The sequence below is a fragment of the Osmia lignaria genome, chromosome 1, assembly GCF_051020975.1.
Source record: "Osmia lignaria lignaria isolate PbOS001 chromosome 1, iyOsmLign1, whole genome shotgun sequence".
Lineage (NCBI taxonomy): Eukaryota > Metazoa > Arthropoda > Insecta > Hymenoptera > Megachilidae > Osmia > Osmia lignaria.
The window spans coordinates 9,107,103-9,128,823 of NC_135032.1; the positions used below are offsets into that span (position 1 = coordinate 9,107,103).

At 40.2% G+C, this 21,721-nt stretch overlaps 1 long non-coding RNA gene across 2 annotated transcripts; it reads left to right on the forward strand.

Moving 5' to 3' along the window:
* The first annotated feature begins 14,293 nt into the window (after window positions 1-14,293).
* Window positions 14,294-20,473, forward strand: LOC143305303 (uncharacterized). 2 transcript variants are annotated; one of them, XR_013062172.1, is made up of 6 exons: window positions 14,294-14,751; window positions 14,876-15,066; window positions 16,055-16,287; window positions 16,368-16,541; window positions 18,167-18,455; window positions 20,140-20,473. It is a non-coding gene; the product is annotated as an uncharacterized LOC143305303 (long non-coding RNA). The 2 variants fall into 2 exon arrangements; XR_013062171.1 differs by lacking the exon at window positions 20,140-20,473 and having other exon boundaries at window positions 18,167-20,114.
* The last annotated feature ends 1,248 nt before the right edge of the window (window positions 20,474-21,721 follow it).

Here is a 21,721-nt window from a genome sequence, read left to right on the forward strand (position 1 = left end):
TTATCTAACAATAGATAACATAAGAGGTGTCGGCCAAGATAAATTTATCGGCTCAGATCTTTTAATTGCGGCTGTTAAGCCGTTTCTCTGCAACGTTGGCCAGTGACACAAATCTCCTTGTATCCAAGCAGACGGGACAGCCTCGACGGAACCATCTTCCACAAACCTCACGACGGTCCAAGTTTTTGCTGACATGTTCTGTGTTCCTAAAAAATTTTAGGCGAGATAACGTTTTCATGCTAAGAGTACTAATAACTACTAAATGATAAATTAAAAGATGAACTAAAATGATAGAGGTAAACAAAAAAGGCTATTTTAAGTTGTGAATATAGATAAATACAAATAGACAGAGAATTATCGATTGGAATGAAGCAAGGGGAAAATGACAAATTTTTCTGCATGTTGTAACTTGACACATTTATAATTAATATCTCTGAAGTCGAATATTTCAGAAGGTCCTAAATGTGGCTCTACTAAAAAAATACCGAACATTGACGACTTAAATGGTTGTGTATAAAAATCTGTAGCAGTTAAAAATTTTCGACCTATTAATTTATATTCGTTATTTACTTCGATTGCATTTTGCATAAGAATGATACTACCGTCGCGAAAACTGCAGTAGTTGTTAGGATCGGTAGTTTTTAAAATAAAATTGTTAAATACAACCGTTTCAAATTGCTTTGAGACTGAAATATTTTCTATTAATGCTGATTTTTAAAAATTGGGTATTCTATGTTTTCACTTATTTTTGTGTTAAGGAGATTACATTTTTCTAAATGTCTTTTAACTATTTGTTGCAAAGGTTTATCTTTTTTCCTAATGGATTTTAATATACTCTGTAAAAAATTTTAAAACGGAAATCTGCTAAACTCATCAACTGGTCCATGTCTCTTAACATCTTCTGCGATGTGCAACAAATTGTGAATATTGTGAGATACATGTTCAGATCCATATAGTACTTTAACTGTTGTAATAAAATGTTCCAATAATTGTGACGCGTAATCGATATGTTCGAAATACCTGGGATTTGTTAATATAGTTAATCCTACGTGCAGCGAAAGAAAATTTAAATATTTGTGTCTACTTAAATTGTGAATTAAAACTACTGGACCAGTGTAAAATAAAAATTGTCGAAATTCTGTCGCTTTTCACCTTTTCACTTCATACAGAGAACGAGGTTTTCTATTAAATTCTACGGGAATACATTTCCGGAGCGGATTGTTTGTTCGAAAATTTCGTTTTGAAAATCAGTAGGACAATCAACAGACGCAAAATCATTTTCGGAAAAAGAAGGGTTCTCTACAAAATTATGTGTATCCTGATTTCCTAAGCTTACTGTGGATGCTGTAGAGGTTTCTTGATGTGAACGACTATATAAAGTGAGCAGAGCTCTGTTTGCTCGCATGTAATATTTATTGAGTTTAACTTTTCCTGACATTCTTAGGTTGATATGAACTAATTAAGCAAGAGATTGAAAGAAAGGTGTTAATAGTGTCGAAACTACAAAGTGACGATGATATTTTTGTATATTACCTCTTGTATATTACTGCGTCCACGTGCAAAATGTACAGCACAGAGTAGGTAATAGGAAAGCCGTAAAACAACAAACTGTAAGAAAACTATAATTTAGTTTGAAAAAGTAATGAAAATATATTAAAAAATAATAACAACGAAATAATAATCACTTTACTTACTTAAGCACTTTTTCAATCATGAAAATCCAACAAACTGAAAGTAGGTAATATTGGACACAAGGCGAAATACACACTTCAACAACTCGCAGGAAACTGACCTTGACTTGTAGTGACCGTCCTTTTTATAACACCCCGACTTGGAGGACCTTTCTTTAAGAAGGGGAAACGTGCTGACAGAACGCATATGACCTGCCTCAAAACATCGTCCAAAAGGGTCTAGCCGGATAAGCATAGCGAATCCTGCTTTTCTCTATCTTAAGAGGCTAAGCCAATTGGTTAAATATTGTATATTTCTTCAGCTACAGTCCCAAATGTTTGAAAATTGTATTAGGGTCATTCTTATAAATATGTATTTATTTATTTCATAATGTTATGACGTACACCAGACACTACTGTTGCATTTACTAACTGACAAGTATTTTGTAATTTTAACACAAAATACGTCTGTTTCATCCTCCTTGGACGCCTCTGCGTTTTCCCTCCTTAAATATTCCTCCAAATGAAATCTTTCTCTTAATATTTCTTTGAATAAATAAAGATGTATGATGAGTATCGGAGGCAATCCGTTCCGAATAACGCAGCTTCTCAATCACATAACGACTACGGTTTTCAGTTTCTTCACATCCGTGCAGTATTTTTATTACATACAATATTCATATTTCTTGTAACATATTCAAGTAAAATATTTCTTGTAATATATTTACATGAAATATTCCCTATGACGAACGAGCGAAGTTTGAACATCAAATTTGTAGGAGAAGTGAAAATACAGAAATGAGTACCTGCAGGTACCTGGTTATACACACGAGGGTTAACTATGAAAAATATCCAAAAAAAATTTGAAAAATTGAATGGCCAAGAGTGCTTACTAATATAGTTCTTGAAGTATAAATAGGGTCATTTAGTCGTATACGAGGTCTGCTGGTATTGCTTTCAGACCAGCGGTATAGACAATTGACCATAATAGCTGAACGGACAACTCACCTACCTGAAACCAGGGTATACCGCGCTCTTTTCCAGGTCATTGTGACGCCAGTTTTCAATTCAAATAAAAGTGAATACATTTCATTAGAACGAAAACATTGTATTATACCTACCTGAATTCGCGGCTATTCAAATACAAAGGGTATAGCCGGATAAGATGGTCAAAAGTGCCCCCAAACCAAATTCGACTTGCTATGAACCATTCGATAGGTGATCAAAGAAAACCAGTCTGTGCCAAGTTTCAACCCTGTATCTCATCTGGGAGGGTAGTTACGGATAAAAATGTAATTGCGAGGTTTTTGGCGAATTTCTCCCATTTAATGATATTCAAAAATTCTGAAAAAAATCTGAGACATTTCTATTTGTGAGGCACATATTACAGAATTTTTTCAGATTTTTAGATTGAAAACTGAAGCCGTGAAAAATCAAAAACGTCAAAAAATGCTGAAAAATGGCGATTTTATATTGAAGGAGCTGAAGTCCTACGATCATATTTTTTTTATAAGTGTATATTATTGATACTATGATCCTCAATTTTTTCAGATTTTTTGGTGAGGTGCGCCATAGTTAAAAAAATTAAAAACCGATTTTTTCGCTGTTTTTAGCGTGTTAGAGTCACTTATTCGACGAATTTTCGTCTGTTATTTATGAAATACATGGTATATACACTGTTTAATGTTTTTATATGCAATGGAATAGAATAGGAATTAAACTAAATAAACCTAATTGATAAAAGTACATTACGTCTGGTATATTTCAAAAGATTAAAGGTATATTCAACGGTGTCGGTAGTCCAGCAGTAAAGCGTCTGACTGCTAAACCGCTAGAAAGTTCTTTTCGTAGGTTCGAGTCCACTCAGACCCAATCTTTTTTTTTTGGAAATACATTTTTTCAAACTTCTACCTACATGATAATCGTTAATATATTTGTTTACAAATGTTTCAATAATATTTTTTAAATATTTTTATCTGTAATATACATATACCATTTTGAAGTACTTTCTATTCTACCGTTTCTCTTGTCATGTATTTTGTCAGTTACAGTATTGTTTAATATTATTCATTATCTTTAACAATTCTGGATAAGTAGTTTGAAAAAACTGGATAAGTGTGAAAAAATGTATTAACAAAAAAAAAAGATAGATTCTGAGTGGACTCGAACCTACGAAAAGAAGCTTCCAGCGGTTTAGCAGTCACGCGCTTTACCGCTGGACCACCGACACCGTTAGAAATATCTTTAATCTTTTGAAGTATAACGGACGTAATGTACTTTTATCAATTAGGTTTATTTAATTTAATTCCTATTCTATTCCATTGCATATAAAAACATTGAACAGTGTATATACCATGTATTTCATAAATAACAGACGAAAATTCGTCGAATAAGTGACTCTAACACGCTAAAAACAGCGAAAAAATCGGTTTTTAATTTTTTTAACTATGGCGCACCTCACCAAAAAATCTGAAAAAAATTCAGGATGATAGTATCAATAATATACAGTTATAAAAAAAGTATGATCGTAGGACTTCATCTCCTTCAATATGAAATCGCCATTTTCCAGCATTTTTTGACGTTTTTGATTTTTCACGCCTAGGATTTGCAACCGAAAAATCTGAAAAAATTCACAATCATAAAGAAACATGGCTAAAATATTCTAGAATTTTTTCAGATTTTTTGAATGCCATTAAATAGGGAAAATATGGCAAAATCCACTTTCTTTCTCACCCTGTAACTACCCTCCCGGTTGAGATACAGGGTTGAAACTTGGTGTACAATGGTTTTTTATTATAAGCTATAAAATGGTGCATTGCTGAATAAAATCGGCTCAAGGGCACTTTTGACCATCTTATCCTGCTATACCCTTTGTATAAAATTTGAGCATTTATATCGCCAATATTTATCAGAGTGTAGAATAAAATAATTTTTAACAAAAAAAAATCCGACTTCGAAATGCACTAAAAAGTATAAAATAATTTCTATTTCATTTATACCAGTATTCAATAGCTATTAATAAAATCTACTTAATCGTTAAATAGGATACTAAATACATTTCAAAGTTTTCGGAGGCGGCGCAAAATTAAAAAGTTTTCTTCTATTAGGAAGATCATAGTTCAGACGTCGGCAACCTGTGACAAATGACTCGTTTGATAATTTCAAGTATATTCAACGGGAATCAACATACCCATTGCGGATTAACTATATTGCAGTTCACGAGGGACCATACTTAAGGGCACAGACTCCTTGTGCCATGACCTGTATGCGTGCACTCACACAATCAACGGAAAGCATGCACGTATACACCATGCATGAGAGAGACACTCGATTTCGTAGATTTCGTTTTTCGTCTCGATAATTGCACAAATGAAATTTTCGCGGGTACAGCACTCACGGGTAGACTTCAGCACAGGGTGGTCTGGTCCGTTTGAACGCTAATAAACACCATACGTTGAGAAAAATGATATTTTCGACACTGTAAGATTGAGACAGACGCTGTTGTAAGCAAACAACATGGCTGCCGAATGCTGCGTTCGGCTGCATTTTAGCAAATATTGGACGATTTAATGGTTTTTTCACTCATAGCACACCAGACCACCCTTCCTTGAACTAGCACAATGTCACTGAAATTCGATTTTTCACAATTTATCACTTCTGGAAGATGTAAAACGAAATTTACGATTTGCACGCATCAGACGTCAAATAGACGGAAGAATAGTTCACTGATTTTCCGTCAGAGGCATTGATGGTACATTTGACCACGTTATCATCGGGGTCGATAAAAACAGAAATCAGTCGATAAATGTAAATTCTAATTTGACACCACAAACAGCTATGCGAATATAGTCAGAAGTATGGCATAGTTGCCGCAACGTATTAAGACTTCTATCACGCTGTTGCCACATCTGTTACAATTGCAACAGGCTCGAGCCGATTTTGATTCCTGCCAGACATAGAAAAGAATAGGGCGCTCAAGAGAGAAAGAGGTTCGAGAATGAAACAATACATGTACTAATGTGTGCAACCATCAAACTTTTTATTCATATTTATAATCATGTTTTTTTCATCAATTAAATTAGAATACTTGAAATGGTATGCCAGAAAAATGAATTATAAAACTTGCACCATATACAGTGAAAACTCGATAAATGTACATAACTATTGCCGGTCCACTCCGCAACTGTTATGGAATAGGAGAATCATTTTTCAAATTTGATTGCCTAGTCAGTAAACACTGATTAGAAAGAGTCAGTAGCTAAAGACGAAAGAGGGACTGAAACCGGGATTTATTGCCTTCATTTAAATGTCCCGTGTCAATGTGACCATACTAATGCACAGAATAAAGTTTTTTATTTTGTACTTTTTGTTAATAAAAATTTCACTATCATGTGGAGAAGATTTTTCTGATTAAAATGAAGCTGAACACAATATAAATCGGTCAACATTTAATAGCATAATATTGGGTTAAATGTTGTGCTTGTGAGTCTTTCTCTCTTTGTTTATCCTTCTTGCGCTATCCTTTTCTATATTCGGAAACATCAAAGAACGACGGATTCGTGGTGCTGGTAGGGGTAGAATGAATGAAATAATACACATAACGTAAGTACGCGACCATAAGACATATAGGAATGAAAACTACCTGACATAATAATTTCAAGAAGGGAATAAGAAATAAAGAAATGAATAATGAATTTTAATATAATTTTGTCACACTTGGACTGGGACACCCTCTATATGCAGGTACAATTATATTAAAATTCATTATTATATTTCAAATGAAAAAGATTTCAATAACACGTGGCTGGAGTGGCTATCATGGGAATTGACGATGTAGACGGCGCGGAGAAAGAAGAGGCGTTGTTTATATTTATTGATTATATTTCAATCGATAAATATTGTATATTATATTATATATTATAGATCAATTTACATGTCTTTATTTTTCATTCCTTTCCTGAAATTATTAATGCCATATAGTTTTTATTCCTATAAGTCTTATAGTCGCGTACGTTATGTGTATTACAGAGTCTCATCGAATCTGTCGTAGCGTGTGACTATATTTACGCCGATCGGCCCTACGTTGTTTCATTCATGATACTCCTTCTCTTTCTCTCGCGCTGTCCTTTTCTATGTCCGCCAGGAATCAAAATCTTGCTCGGCTCGAGCAAATTCATTTTGCTAGATGGTCACAGATGCGGCAACACCGCGATAGAACTCTCAAATGATGTGATTTGGCAACTATGCCACCTCACTTTCGTTTCTTATTCTGCATAATGACGTTAGATGTCACACCGTCAAATGTCGAATTTCTCAATTATGTGTTTTCACGATTGCCCGATTCTTTCCAATGGCGCTTACATCGATTCGGAGGAGGCCTCGAAGGAGTCTGTGCCCTTAACTCGCACAGGTTACTAGGTCTAGGGAAATTTTTAATAACGTGTGTGATTCCCCTGTACAGCTTGCTTCTTACGTTACGATCATATAATTGTTTCTTTGAAAAAATAATAGGAATTTCATTGTATCGTGCATCTGTACCATATCATCATCGGTTATCAGTTATCGTACATCATATATTTCTGTCCACTATTTATATGATTGGAAAGTAAGAATCAAGCTGTAGAGGAGAATCACATACGTTATTAAAAATCTCCCTAGACCTAGTGAGCAGCGCGGATTTAGTATAGTCTCTCGTGAAATGCAGTATACATGTACAGGGTGTAAAAAAATTAAATGTCACGACCTATATGGGGTGATTCTACACCTCTGGATCGGTGGAGATCTGTCAAAGAAAGCGACCGCAAAATTGACCTTGACCCCTAATTTCAAGGTCAAATTTTTTTATTGGCTTATCGTATAGTGCTCATCGAGGGGATAAAAAGTCTGAAAGGAACCTTGTGCCGGAAATCAACCCTCCCCCGAGAAAAAAGCCGTCAAAGTTTCCCTATACGTTAAGGCATTAAACGTTATGTCGCGCGGTACCCCTCTCGAGTGATCTTGGCGCTTCAGTCTCGCGTATCGCTCGAATTTCATGTGTTCGAAAATGTAATTCCTACCGCCTGCACGCGGACCGCGGCAGTACTTAGCAGCGCGACCGGCAGCCACCTTGGATGCTGGTCAGGCCGACCAATCAGGGAGCGTTACGTCAGCAAGAAGAAGCCAATGGTTCTTGCTGCGACGAAGCCGGTTGATCGGCCATTATCATTTCGTTCTGCATTGCATCGACACGTGCGACACGCAATTTAGAAAGATTAAAGAAAAGGTGCTCAATCTCGATCAATTCACGATTGATTAACTCGCGTGAAACAGCCAACGGCCTTCGCGACAGCGAAAACGTGTGTGTTCGCGTAAAACCCGTATAATTAATACAATTATACAGTGTCACGTGTTGCACCAACACGTGGTTCTACTACAGCTCAAACTCTTGTTCATCGCAACGCGAGTGGACGTGAATACGATCAACGATCCTCGATCAACGATCCTGTGAATTTGTACATACTGTAAATAGTCTTGATTGTTGTAAATATACATCGAGTCTTGTGCAAACTCAATGCAGTTTCTCTATCCGATCCCTACGCCGAACCGGTTATACCATCTCAAACTCAAAGACTTTGTGCAAGCTCGAACAGTTTTGAACATCATGCTATAGGACAATTCTTGGATGTCAATCACAATGCCAGCATATAGGTAGGGTAAATTCTAAGAGAGCATATTTAAAAAGACGAAAGAGCTACTGCGTGTAAAAGAAAATAAAAATGAATTTAATTCACTGAAGTTTTGCACTTCGAATATAAACGCAAGATAAATGTTTAGTTTTATCATTTCACAGTTCGTTAACACATCGCAGTTACGCAGTTAATGCATCAGTTAATTATTACGCAAAGGACTGCATCAAACATTCTAATCTCGTGAAATATATCATTATATTGATTATGGTTGCAATTTGCAAAAGACAATATAAATGAGTTTTATTCGCAGAAGTTTTGCATTTAAAATATAGATGCAAAGGTTGTTGATCGAGGAACAAAAAATCGTATTATTCGCTGCACCATTTGTCTTGTCTCGGAAATGAGGTTTTTAGTGAACCGGATATAACAAATCAGCTCGTTCTCTCCGAGAGTGATGATAAAATTCTATTAGTTCTGGAAATCATTTTATTTATAATGTGCGTATATTTTGTAGTCAAATCCAAGGTTGAAAGCATCGGCTTCGGATAGTAACAGGTCGTGATCCCAGCTTCCCCACTAAGCATTTTATTTTCTCGTTCTTCCACTTTTTTTTGTTGCTGCTTGTTTCCTTTCTCTTTTCCTTCCGTTCTTGCTTTCTCTCTTTCCTACTTCCTTCTTTCTTAGTTCCGTCTTTCCTTCCTTCGTTCGTCCCTTCAGTCCATCCTTCTTCCTCTTCTTCTCCTGTTTGTTTCTGTCCTTCTTTCTTTATGCCTGGAGGTCGAGCGTCATAAAAAGTATCGGATCAGCATTACACGTGAATTGGTGTAGGTTCTATGCGAACGGCCACTCGGTTGTTGAACTTGTAGATGTGGTGTTCACCCCATCTCTATTCTTCTCCCTGTTTTCCTTATTTCCTTTCTTTCTTTCCTCTGTAGTTTTTATGATTTCAATAAGAAGCGCCTCCATCTCGCACGGTTTCGAACTCCGTAAAGAGGCAGCTTATTCGGAACCACCAAACAGTGAACATGCCGAAATATAAAAATATTCGAGTTATGTTGCGTGCTATTGACGAAGCGGAACGAAATTATTCTTTAGCTCGTAAGATTTATCGTGATTTAGTGCGGAACAATGGGAGACGATTACACCCCAACGAAATTCCTGATAGACGAGATTTTGCGCGACAGGATTATCAATTCGGGGAGCAGGAAATCGTGATGCAGCTTACTACAAGACGTAACGTCTTGTCGACCTCGAGTGCATTGGCAGAAAGAAGAAAAAGTTATAGCTCTCGCAAGAGCTTATCCACTGATGGGGTTACGGAGCATCGCGAGAAGAGTAGGAATCTGGCACATGACAATGCGGCATATAATACGCGAAGAAGGTCTGCGACCATATAAAATTCGACGTGTCCAAGCTCTACGCCCTAATGATTATGCCACACGGCGAGAATTTTGTAACTGGATGTTACATAAACTGCGACACGATCCACGCTTTTTGGAACGTGTCCTATTCACGGATGAGAGCAGCTTTTCGAGTAGCAACATTCTCAATCAGCAGAATGCAAGGATTTGGGCGTACCGCAACCCCCATGCGATGATGGAGCAATTTAATCAAGGAAGATTCACCGTTAATGTCTGGGCAGGCATCATTAACAACCATATTATCGGCCCGATCTGTTTGCCGACACGGTTAACCAGTGCAACATATCTTCAATTTCTAAGATCGAAACTCTTAAGTGAACTGCGGCACATCATTCCGCGAAGTCAACGGAATTCATCCTACTTTATGCACGATGGTGCTCCACCGCACTCCAGCCGTATGGTGCAACAGTTTCTAAATCAAATGTTTGGATCGCGGTGGATAGGACAAAGACCTGCTCCCCATGTGTGACTTCCCCGTTCACCGGATTTGACACCACTGGATTTCTTCCTCTGGGGAGCCGTTTATCGTTCACGTGGAGAAATTACGTCGGTCCCAGAATTGAAACGACGGATTGAATATGCATTCAACCAAATTAAATCCACTCGTAACATCGGCGAGAAGATATCAAGAAATATGGAGCAGCGTGTGCGTGCATGTTTGTGCAACCGTGGTGGTCACATCGAAGCGAGCACGCAGGCACGGCTTCTGCGTACGATTCGTTGCAACGGTGCAATCCTTTGGATACGCAGAAGAATTAGAAGGCAACAGCATTAAGTAAGTGTGTTTAAAATAGAATATTATAAGTAAAAAATATTTTTTATATATGAGAAAAAGTCTAACCGTCTTAAAACTTTTACTGCGCCTTTTGCAGAACGAGCCAGAGCAGCTTTCATTCTAACGGTGACTACACTGAATGATTCATTTCGTAAGTAGAACACAATATAGTAGTAAAAAGTTGTTCTTTCCATATTTAATTACTTTTAATTTTAGGTGATGATAACACATCCCCGCTGAGGCTTCTATTTCTTCTGCGCACACAAAGGATTGGCGAATCGCACGGAGAAGACGTGCCTGCGTGCCGGCTTCGATGTGACCACCACGGTTGCACAAACATGCACGCACACGCTGCTCGATATTTCTTCATATCTTTTCCCCGATGTTGCGAGTTAATTTAATTTGGTTGAATGCATATTCAATCCGTCGTTTCAATTGTGGGACCGATGTAATTTCTCCACCTGAGCAATAAACGATGTCTTTCACGGCTCCTCAGAGGAAAAAATCCAGTGGTGTCAAATCCGGTGAACGGGGAGCTCACACATGGGAAGCAGGTCTTCGTCCTATCCACCGCGATCCAAACATTTGATTTAGAAACTGTTGCACCATTCGGCTGGAGTGCGGTGGAGCACCATCGTGCATAAAATAGGTTGAATTCCGTTGACTTCGCAGAATGATGTGCAGTTCACTTAAGAGTTTCGATCTTAGAAATTGAAGATATGTTGCACTGGTTAACCGTGTCGGCAAATAGATCGGGCCGATAATATGGTTGCCAATGATGCCTGCCCAGACATTAACGGTGAATCTTCTTTGATTAAATTGCTCCATCATCGCATGGGGGTTGCGGTACGCCCAAATCCTTGCATTCTGCCGATTGAGGATGTTGCTACTCGAAAAGCTGCTCTCATCCGTGAATAGGACACGTTCCAAGAAGCGTGGATCGAGTCGCAGTTTATGTAACATCCAGTTACAAAATTCTCGCCGTGTGGCATAATCATTAGGGCGTAGGGCTTGGACACGTCGAATTTTATATGGTCGCAGACTTTCTTCGCGTATTATATGCCGCATTGTCATGTGCCAGATTCCTACTCTTCTCGCGATGCTCCGTAACCCCATCAGTGGATAAGCTCTTGCGAGAGCTATAACTTTTTCTTCTTTCTGCCAATGCACTCGAGGTCGACCTGCTCCGTTACGTCTTGTAGTAAGCTGCATCACGATTTCCTGCTCCCCGAATTGATAATCTAGTCGCGCAAAATCTCGTCTATCAGGAATTTCGTTGAGGTGTAATCGTCTTCCATTGTTCAGCACTAAGTCATCTTACGAGCTAAAGTAATTTCGTCCCGTTTCGTCAATAGCACACCCCTCCGTCAACGGATAATCAAATTATTTTAATTAAATTATTGTATCACATATTATTATTTTTTATATTATTTTATATTATATATTATTATTTTTTATATTATTATTGTTATTTATATATTATATTATACTATTATTATACCTGTATCATTCTATATTATATTACGAATGTTTCGATTAAATTCATTTTTATTTCCATTTAAACGCAGTAGTTATTTTGTCTTTTTAAATATGCTCTCTTAGAATTTACCCTTCCTATATGCTGGCATTGTGATTGAAATTCAAGAATTGTCCTATAGCATGAAATTCGAGCGATATGCGGGACTGACGCGCCAAGATCACTGGAGAGGGGTACCGCGCGACTCAACGTATAGTGCATTAACGTATAGGGAAACTTTGACGGCTTTTTTCTAAGGGAAGGGTTGATTTCCGGCACATGGTTCCTTTCAGACTTTTTATCCCCTCGATGAGCACTATACGATAAGCTAATAAAAAAATTTGACCTTGAAATTAGGGGTCAAGGTCAATTTTGCGGTCGCTTTCTTTGACAGATCTCCACCGGTCTAGAGGTGTAGAATCACCCCACATGGTTCGTGACATTTAATTTTTTTACACCCTGTATATCAGAAGTGCCACCAACTTCTGATACAATCGTTACAATTACAAATGTTTTCTGCCGTATTTATAACGTTTCGAATTTGTTTTCGTACGACTTATTAATTACCAAGTTTACCATACCGCAATCAAATTGTTATTGGAAGGATTGTATATTCAGGTATTTTTAATTTTGCGCCGCCTCCGAAAACTTTGAAATGTATTTAGTATCCTATTTAACGATTAAGTAGATTTTATTAATAGCTATTGAATACTGGTATAAATGAAATAGAAATTATTTTATACTTTTTAGTGCATTTCGATGTCGGATTTTTTTTTGTTAAAATTTATTTTATTTCACACTTTTTAGTGGAACGAGCAGTATTTGGACCGTTTATTTTGAAAGTGGTGTAAGTCCATTTTCTCTTGTGTCGAGAAAATTAGATGTTAACATATCTGTTAATTAAAAAATTTAGGCAAATTATATGAAGTCTGGCAATGTTTCTACTGTTTTATCAATATGTAATTTGGTTATATAAATTTGTTTTAGGCGTATTTTACTAAACTGATGTATACTTACGGGCTGCAAATGGACTTACACCACTTTCAAAATTAGACAATTGTAAAAATCTCTTGTAATGTTCTTTAATTTGTATGTTTTTATTATATAAACATATTTAGAATATTATACACATATATATATACGTAGGTAAGTCTTTAGGATAGTAATAAAGATAAATGTACCAGATTTGTATATTATAATTAATAAAATGTTGTTCGAGTTCGAGTTCGAAGATTCGCACGGTTTGTAGGAATATGGCGGTGAGAGGAAGTTAATTGTCTAAATTCACGAGCACAACGTATATTTTACAAATATGTACACTATTTACAAAGGTCTGTTCGTCGAACAATGTAATTTGTTGAGATTGAGTTCGTATAATTCACTCGCGTCGCGTCGAATCGAGCTTGAAACGAGATGTGTAAAGAACCACGTGTTGGCGCAACACGTGGTCACCACGAGATTATATTAATCTCGTGGATTTAAGCGAGTGTGCAATTCACGCTGTCGCGTAGGCCGTCGGCACGAGTATCGCGAGTATTTTGCGAGAGTTTTGGCGCTTGAGATCGAGATGAAACTATGGAAAATTGAATTGCTATTTCGCACGTGGTAGCTTCTACTAGAAACAGAACGATAATGGCCGCTCAACCAGCCTCGTCGCAGCGAGAACCGTTGGCTTTCTTCTCGCTGACGTAACGCATGCTGATTGGTCGGCCTGACCGGCATCCAAGGTGGCTGCCGGTCGCGCTGCAGAGTGCTGCCGCGGTCCGCGTGAAGGCGATAGAAATTACATTTTCGAACAAATGTCTTAGAATAGATCCTTAATCGATTATACTTATCGAACGTAGGGGAAGCCATAGGACGCAGTAAAAACCGCGTCACCAACGTACCAAACTAAAGAAAACTAAACAAACGGAAACTCAAGAGCGCCATCTTCAAAGCCTATCTTTAAATTTACTTAAATCTAACAAAATCGTTTAATTTGAATTTTGAAAAATCAAATATCACTTAAAATATACTTTATATTAATCCAATTTTGTTTACAAATAATGACACGACATAAAATAGAAGTAGTGTTTTTGTAAAGGCTTGGAAAGACTTGAGTGCACTTTCACGACTTGATGCACAATCGGTCGATGGTTGACGGCTAAGCAAGGACTTGGACGTCGAGGCGGAATTAAGCGAACAAATGTACTTGCTAAATTCGTGTATTTAAATAAAGTCACTTAACAAGCGCGTCAATTATTTAATCGTTTCTAACACAAACACAGATGGAAATTACTTTCTAGTGGTAAAACGGTGTTGGTTTCTCGGAACACGAACACGAGAATCTTTTAATTTTAGGATGGTAACGGTTTTTTGAATTCAATCGGCTCGGTTTAGATGCTTACGTTTTGGTGGCTTTCGCACGAATAACGAAAGTTATCCGGAACGATCCAGAATCGAAATCGCGGCGCGAGTATCGCTTATCGACCTGGTGCGTAATTGGGCTTCGATAATTCGAACTAGCGCCGAGTCAGTTACCGACGGAGTGAGACGCGTACACGCCGCCCCCCGTTGAATGAATTCATTCAATAAGAGACGCCACTACGGCAACATGGAGGTTACGCGTGTATACTGTAACCACGGAATTTCGTGTGATTGCATTTCGCTTGTGTGGTCACATTTCGCTGGTGTGATTACATTTCGCTGGACGAAGCCGGTGGTAAGTACAATTCAGATATGACTAAACAAATCGGTGGTTTTAAGAAAATCGCATGACGCAATGGATCGACGGAATGTGTGGAGGCCGAACTACGCATTACTCTGTGACGTCGTAGATTTCTCAGTTTCAGCGTTGATCGTGACGGGAAGAAAGCAGATCTTCGTTATTGGACGAGTGTATTCGGACTGCGCAGTTTTGATGGTGACGACGCGGACAAGACCGTCGTTCCCTGGATGGTAGGCGGTGATGCGTCCCATCTCCCATCGACTTGGCGGCAGAGTCGGATTACGAAGTAGCACGAGTTGACCTACTTTGGTGAGGTTTTGTTTAATTTGCCATTTTGGTCGTTGATGCAGAGTGTGCAAATAATCGTGGCTCCACGCTTTCCAAAAGGTTTCGGTGAGCTTTTATAAGAGTTGCCAGCGAGATAGCCGATTGTCTTTTACATCTAATATACTCGGTTCGGGCGGAGTTACAAGTGGTGCGTTGATTAAAAAATGACCGGGTGTTAACGCGTGATAATCGTCAATATTATCGGAGACGGTTCCAAGCGGTCGCGAATTGAGGCATGCTTCGACTCGACATAGAACGGTAGTCATTTCCTCTAACGTGAGTGTGTGTGCGCCGATAGTACGCTTTAGGTGGTATTTGACGCTTTTAACCGCGGCTTCCCACAATCCGCCGAAGTGGGGAGCGTTCGGGGGCATGAAGTGCCATTCGACTCCGCCTGTTGCTAATCTATTACCGAAATCGGCGGTTTTGAGTGCAGAACGAAAGGCGGTTAACAATTCGCGATTCGCTCCCTGGAATGTTGTCCCGTTATCAGAGTACATTGCTCTTGGAATCCCGCGGCGAGACACAAATCGGTGATACGCTGCTAAGAAAGCGGACGTACTATAATCGCTTACTAATTCGAGGTGCGTTGCTTTAACGGTTAAACAGATAAATACCGCGATGTACGCCTTATGTGATTTATATCCGCGGCCAGAGTGGGTTCTTACTTGAATCGGACCTGCATAATCCACGCCTGTATGAGTGAATGGTCGCTCTACCCTTGTAACTCGAGGTGCTGGTAAGTCCCCCATGAGCTCGGAGGGAACGTCGGCTCTCTCGCGTGTGCACGCGACGCATTTATATAAAATGCCTCGAATGGTAGCTCGTGCTCGTACGATCCAAAAATCATTTCGTAGGTAGGCGAGCGTGAGCTTGGGTCCCGCGTGTAATAGATTACGGTGCACATTTTCAATTAACAATGTTAGGAGCGGGTGTGATTGAAGGATAATGGGGGTTTTTGCATTTTCAGCGAGTTGAGATTTAGCAAGGCGCCCTTTTGCACGCATTAAGCCGTCAGCATCCAGGTACGGTACGAGAGAAAGTAGAGGACTTGTCCTCGGGATCGGCTTGGATGCTCTTAGGGCTCTCAATTCCTCGGGGAACGCGTCGGTTTGGAGCCTACGTAACCAAAATACGCGAGCTTTGTGAATCGCGGTGGGCTTCAGAACGTTTGGCGAAGCAGAAGCTACTATTTTCGATTCGGTGAGTTTACTTTCCTGTTTTCTTTTGATTCGTGCGCGAAGGATGTCTATGTAATGCAGTAAATGTGCGGTGATCCTCAGGAGTTTTGACCATGACGAATAGCGCGCTGCCGAATCCCACTGTTCGAAAGAGGTAGTGAAGCTAGGAAGAGAAGATTGTCTTTCTTCAAGCGAGATCGCAAGAATCGGGTTAGGAGACGCATGAAGCCAAGAGGATTACTGGTGCAGCCACTGAGGACCGGACCATCATAATTGGTAATCCTTTAATTGTTTAATAGACATCCCGCGAGACACGCAGTCGGCGGGATTTTCGTGGGTTGATACGTGATGCCACTGTGCGTTAGGACTAAGTTCGTGAATAAGTGCTACGCGGTTTGCGACAAAGGTTTTCCATCGAGTCGGTGGTTGATTGACCCACTCTAATGTGACACTGGAGTCGGTCCAACAGTGGGATTCGATCGTTTCTTGATTTAACGCGTTTCGAACGAACTTTAAGAGGCGAGCCAGAAGCAGCGCGGCGCATAATTCTAATCGGGGCACGCTGATCGTTTTGAGTGGAGCTACGCGAGTTTTGGCAAGGATGAGTGATATGCTAACGGTGCCGTCACACAAAACACTTCGCGAGTAAACAGCAGCCGCATACGCTTTCGTTGACGCATCAGAAAACCCATGCAGGCTTTGAGTTTTAATGATTTGCGGAGAAATTTTTCGTGGAATGGAAATATGTTCCAAATCAGGCAGTTGATCGTAAAAATTATGCCACTTCGAGAGAAGGGAACTTGGAAGAACGTCGTCCCAATCACATTGACTGGACCACAAAGTCTGAAGGTATATTTTTGCTACAATGATGACTGGCGCGATCCAACCTAAGGGATCGAAGAGCTTTGCTATGGTAGAGAGAATTGTTCGTTTTGTCTTAGGCAATTCGGTGGGTACTGCTAATTTAAAGTGAAACTGGTCTAATGCTGGATTCCATGTAATGCCGAGCACGGATATGATTTCGTCGGCCTTTAATGATTTACTCATCGCGAGTCCGTGGTTTTGAGGGTTGATGTCGGACAGGAGCGCAGAGCTATTGCTAGCCCATTTTCTTAACGAGAAGCCGCCTTTTCCTAATAGTTCAACGGTTTGGTTTCGCAATTGGCGAGCGGACTCGAGGCTATCGCCTCCGAAGAGGAAGTCATCGATATAGGCTTGTTCGCGAAGAGCGGAAACCGCCTCGGGATAGGGCGAGCCCTCATCCTCGGCTAATTGTTGCAAGACGCGAAGAGCCAAATACGGAGCTGGAGCGGTCCCATATGTGACCGTGAGGAGTTGATACTCTTCTACTAGTAGGAGGGGCGAGTCCCGCCACAATATTCTTTGGTAGTCGAGATCTCGCGGGTCAATAAGAATCTGGCGATACATTTTCTCAACATCCGCGGTGTACACGAATTGAAATTGACGCCATCTAATCAAGATCGCGACACGATCCTGCTGGAGTTTTGGTCCGGTTAGAAGAAGGTCGTTTAAGGACTTTCCATTCGACGTTCGGCGCGAAGCATTAAAGACCACGCGAAGGCGAGTAGTTTCACTGCTCTCGCGGAAGACGGCATGATGCGGTATATAATAACAATCTCTCGTGGTTGGAGGAAGAAGATCGGCTTTCTTCATGTGACCGAAAGAGGCGTATTCTGAAAGGAATTCGCGATACATTCGAAGTGTGGCTGTGTCGCGAGATAACCGCCTTTCAAGCGCGCAGAAACTTTGTAGTGCTCCGGACCGCGATTCTCATAATTTAGCTGGAGGTTCGGTTTTGAAAGGCAATCGAACTATATAGCGTCCGTTTGAAGCGCGGTGGTGCGTCGTTTTGAAATGTAATTCGCAATTTTTCTCTTCAGGCGTCATGAGAACGGGAGAGGAGAGGGCCTCGATTTCCCAGAATCTCCGCAGATCTTGGTCGAGGTCCTCCAGGACGGAGATATGGTGGATACCGACGGAGACGGGAATGGATGATTGTACCGGACCGGAGAGGATCCACCCTAGCACCGTATTCTGAGCAGTGGGAGTGTACGCGGAACCCTTTCTCACTCCCGGCAGTAGGAGTTGCCCATACAAATCGGCTCCGATGATAACGTCGATAGGATCCGCGCTCATGGGGTCCTCGTCCGCCAAATTCAATTCTGTAAGGTGAGACCAATTAGTGATTGCGCCCTTTTGTGAAGGCACGTACCTGGTTAAAGAATGCATGATGATTGCGGTTGTGGAGTATGCAGGTTCATTCAATTTGGCTGGCGTAACTGTTATTTCAGCAACGTGGTTGGATTGCGACTGAATTCCTCCGATTCCGGTAATTCGAGTGTGTTGCCTCGTTCGGTGGAGACGGAGCAGCTGCGCTAACGGCTCGGTGATTAGAGTCGCCGCGGAGCCTTGGTCCAGCAACGCGCGAGCTAGGACGCTTCGGCCTGTGTGCGAGTGGAATCGCACGCGAGCTGTTGAGAGCAGAATACTGGAATTAATTGGTGTATCGGACGCAACGTTCGCACTTATCTCGACTTCATGATCAGGGGTGGTTGCTTCTTTTCCTGAGGCAGACGACGCGGCATCCTTTTTGGTTGAGGGCGCGCCATCCGGTTTCGTTGGAAAGTGTAACAGAGTATTATGCCGTTGATTGCACTCCTTACACGAACGCGGACTCGGACATTGCGTAACCGAATGTTTTGTTGAAAAGCAGTTAACGCATCGTTTCTGATGTTTGATAAAATTGAAACGTTCAAATGTCGATTTTGAAAGAAATGCGGTACATTGGTAAATTAAATGGTTTTGTTGACAGATCGGACATGTTATTTTCACGGAGGTTGTTGAGTGGGCGGCAATCGGCTTAGATTTGCTCGGTTTGATTTTTTCGGTTTCGGTTGTTTTTTCGCGCCTGGTCACCGGTAACGCTTCTAGGACGCGGATTCTTTTCTCGCAGAAAGTATCGAATTCGGTATAGGTGGGGAATTCGATAACATCGCTAAGTTGAAATTCCCAGGCTTTGCGCGAAGCTCGATCTAATTTTTGAACTCCCATAAAAACAAGCAAATCGCTCCAAGCGTCAACCGGTCTATTTAAATTTCGGAGAATTTGAAGGGACATATTCATTTTGTCGCGTAACAATCGGAGGTCATGCGGTGTTTCCGACGAAACAGACGGTAACGAAAACAGTGTGTTTAAATGGGTTGAAATTAACCGGTGTTTATTTTCGTACCGCAATGTTATCGTCTTCCACGCGACTTCAAAATTGTTTTCGGTAACCGGGTGATATTTAACGGCTCGGCTCGCTTCGCCTGTCAACGAGGCGTACAAAAAATGGAGACGTTCCACGTTCGACAAAGAAAGATTGTTTATTACCATGGAGGTGAAACGGTCACGGAAGGTCTCCCACTGGTCGAACGCTCCATCGAAGGTCGGCAACTGTAGCTTCGGAAGGTGGGCCGTTGGCTTTGACGTCATCGGATTTGAAATTCCCGTGTTGCTGGCTGATGACTCTGGTGCCACCTTGGCAAGAACCTCCGCCATGTAATCCAGAGTCTCTTGATACCGCTCCTCGGACTTCTCGAATTGATTGTCCACGAAATACGGCATGTTGGATTTGGTCTTCGGGTCAATCCCAGCGGCGATCTTGGCGTCCAATTCTTGACTTTGGAGATACGTCTCCTTCAACATCGCCATGCGATTTTGCGTGGTCGCTGCGGTCATTTTAGACAGCACCAATTTTTTAAAGTTGGCGAGAGCTCGTTCTATTGAGCGCATGGTTTGTGTTTGCTTTTGAAACAATTCTTCAAGGGTACTCATGGCGCTTGACGACTAACGGTTTTTTCCTCGATTCCAGATCCGGCTCGAAGGACCAAATTTGTAAAGGCTTGGAAAGACTTGAGTGCACTTTCACAACTTGATGCACAATCGGTCGATGGTTCACGGCTAAGCAAGGACTTGGACGTCGAGGCGGAATTAAGCGAACAAATGTACTTGCTAAATTCGTGTATTTAAATAAAGTCACTTAACAAGCGCGTCAATTATTTAATCGTTTCTAACACAAACACAGATGGAAATTACTTTCTAGTGGTAAAACGGTGTTGGTTTCTCGGAACACGAACACGAGAATCTTTTAATTTTAGGATGGTAACGGTTTTTTGAATTCAATCGGCTCGGTTTAGATGCTTACGTTTTGGTGGCTTTCGCACGAATAACGAAAGTTATCCGGAACGATCCAGAATCGAAATCGCGGCGCGAGTATCGCTTATCGACCTGGTGCGTAATTGGGCTTCGATAATTCGAACTAGCGGCGAGACAGTTACCGACGGAGTGAGACGCGTACAGTTTTTAATTTTAGACGCTAATTACATTGTTAAAATTACAAGATATTGATAGTATTTACTTATGCTCTGCATGTGGCAGTGTTTCGAAATATGCATGATGCACCGGAGGTATATAAGGTAATAACTGCTTGATGTCTTTATATTTGTCATAAGTAATAGGCCTGGCATCTTGGTACAAAGGCGCCAGGGCGATTTTTTCAAATTTTAGCGGTCTTCCAGGACGTGTAGGTAATAAATTTATAGTTTTAAATTCTTTGTCCTTCATCGATGTTTTATATAAAATAGTGAATGGTGCACTTTTGAGAAACCTCATCCAACATATTTGCAACCAATTTACCTGTTCTCCATTAGTGTTTTTTCTTATCTGTTTTTTTATCGCATTTTTAAGATTTTTTATTGAAACGAAATTCTCTCGTTTCATTTCATGTAAAATGAATTTATCATGTTTTCTACATTGTGTTATTACATCATAATAATCCTGTGGTGTGTACAGAAAATTCTTTTTTCGCAATGCCATTTCTATGATGCTAAAATCTGCATCATTCGGAAGGTATGAATGCCCCGGGAGTAAAAATTTGTGATCAATTATGTCAATGTTATTTTCCAACGACTGGACAACCTTTAACCACATCACTGCCATTTGTAAATTTCGATTTTGCCCAGTACACATGTCACTGTAGGCAATAACATGGCATTGGGTCGTTACATTTTCTAAATGCCTCAAACAGCAAGAAGCTACTTCTTGCGATCTCCTAGAAGCAATAGTTTCGTCTCATACATACATATTAACTTCATTGTCGTGGAAATTGTGGAAACCCTCGTTTAAAACATACATATTTCGCTTATAATATGCGATTGAGACAGGTAATTTGGGGTAAGGTAAGGCTTTTTGTAAGTCAAAAGAGAAGGCAAAGTATTTATCACGATTTTTTAATGGCAGAATTTTATCTTCTTGTAATGCTTTTCTTGCTAATTCAGCATTTTGCAAGTGAACATCATGTCTTTGTACAAGAATCGTTTTTTCTTCGTCATCAGTTGTTGTCTTAATTTTCATGTTTCAGAAATCGCATTTCGCACAGGTATCTTTACGTGGCA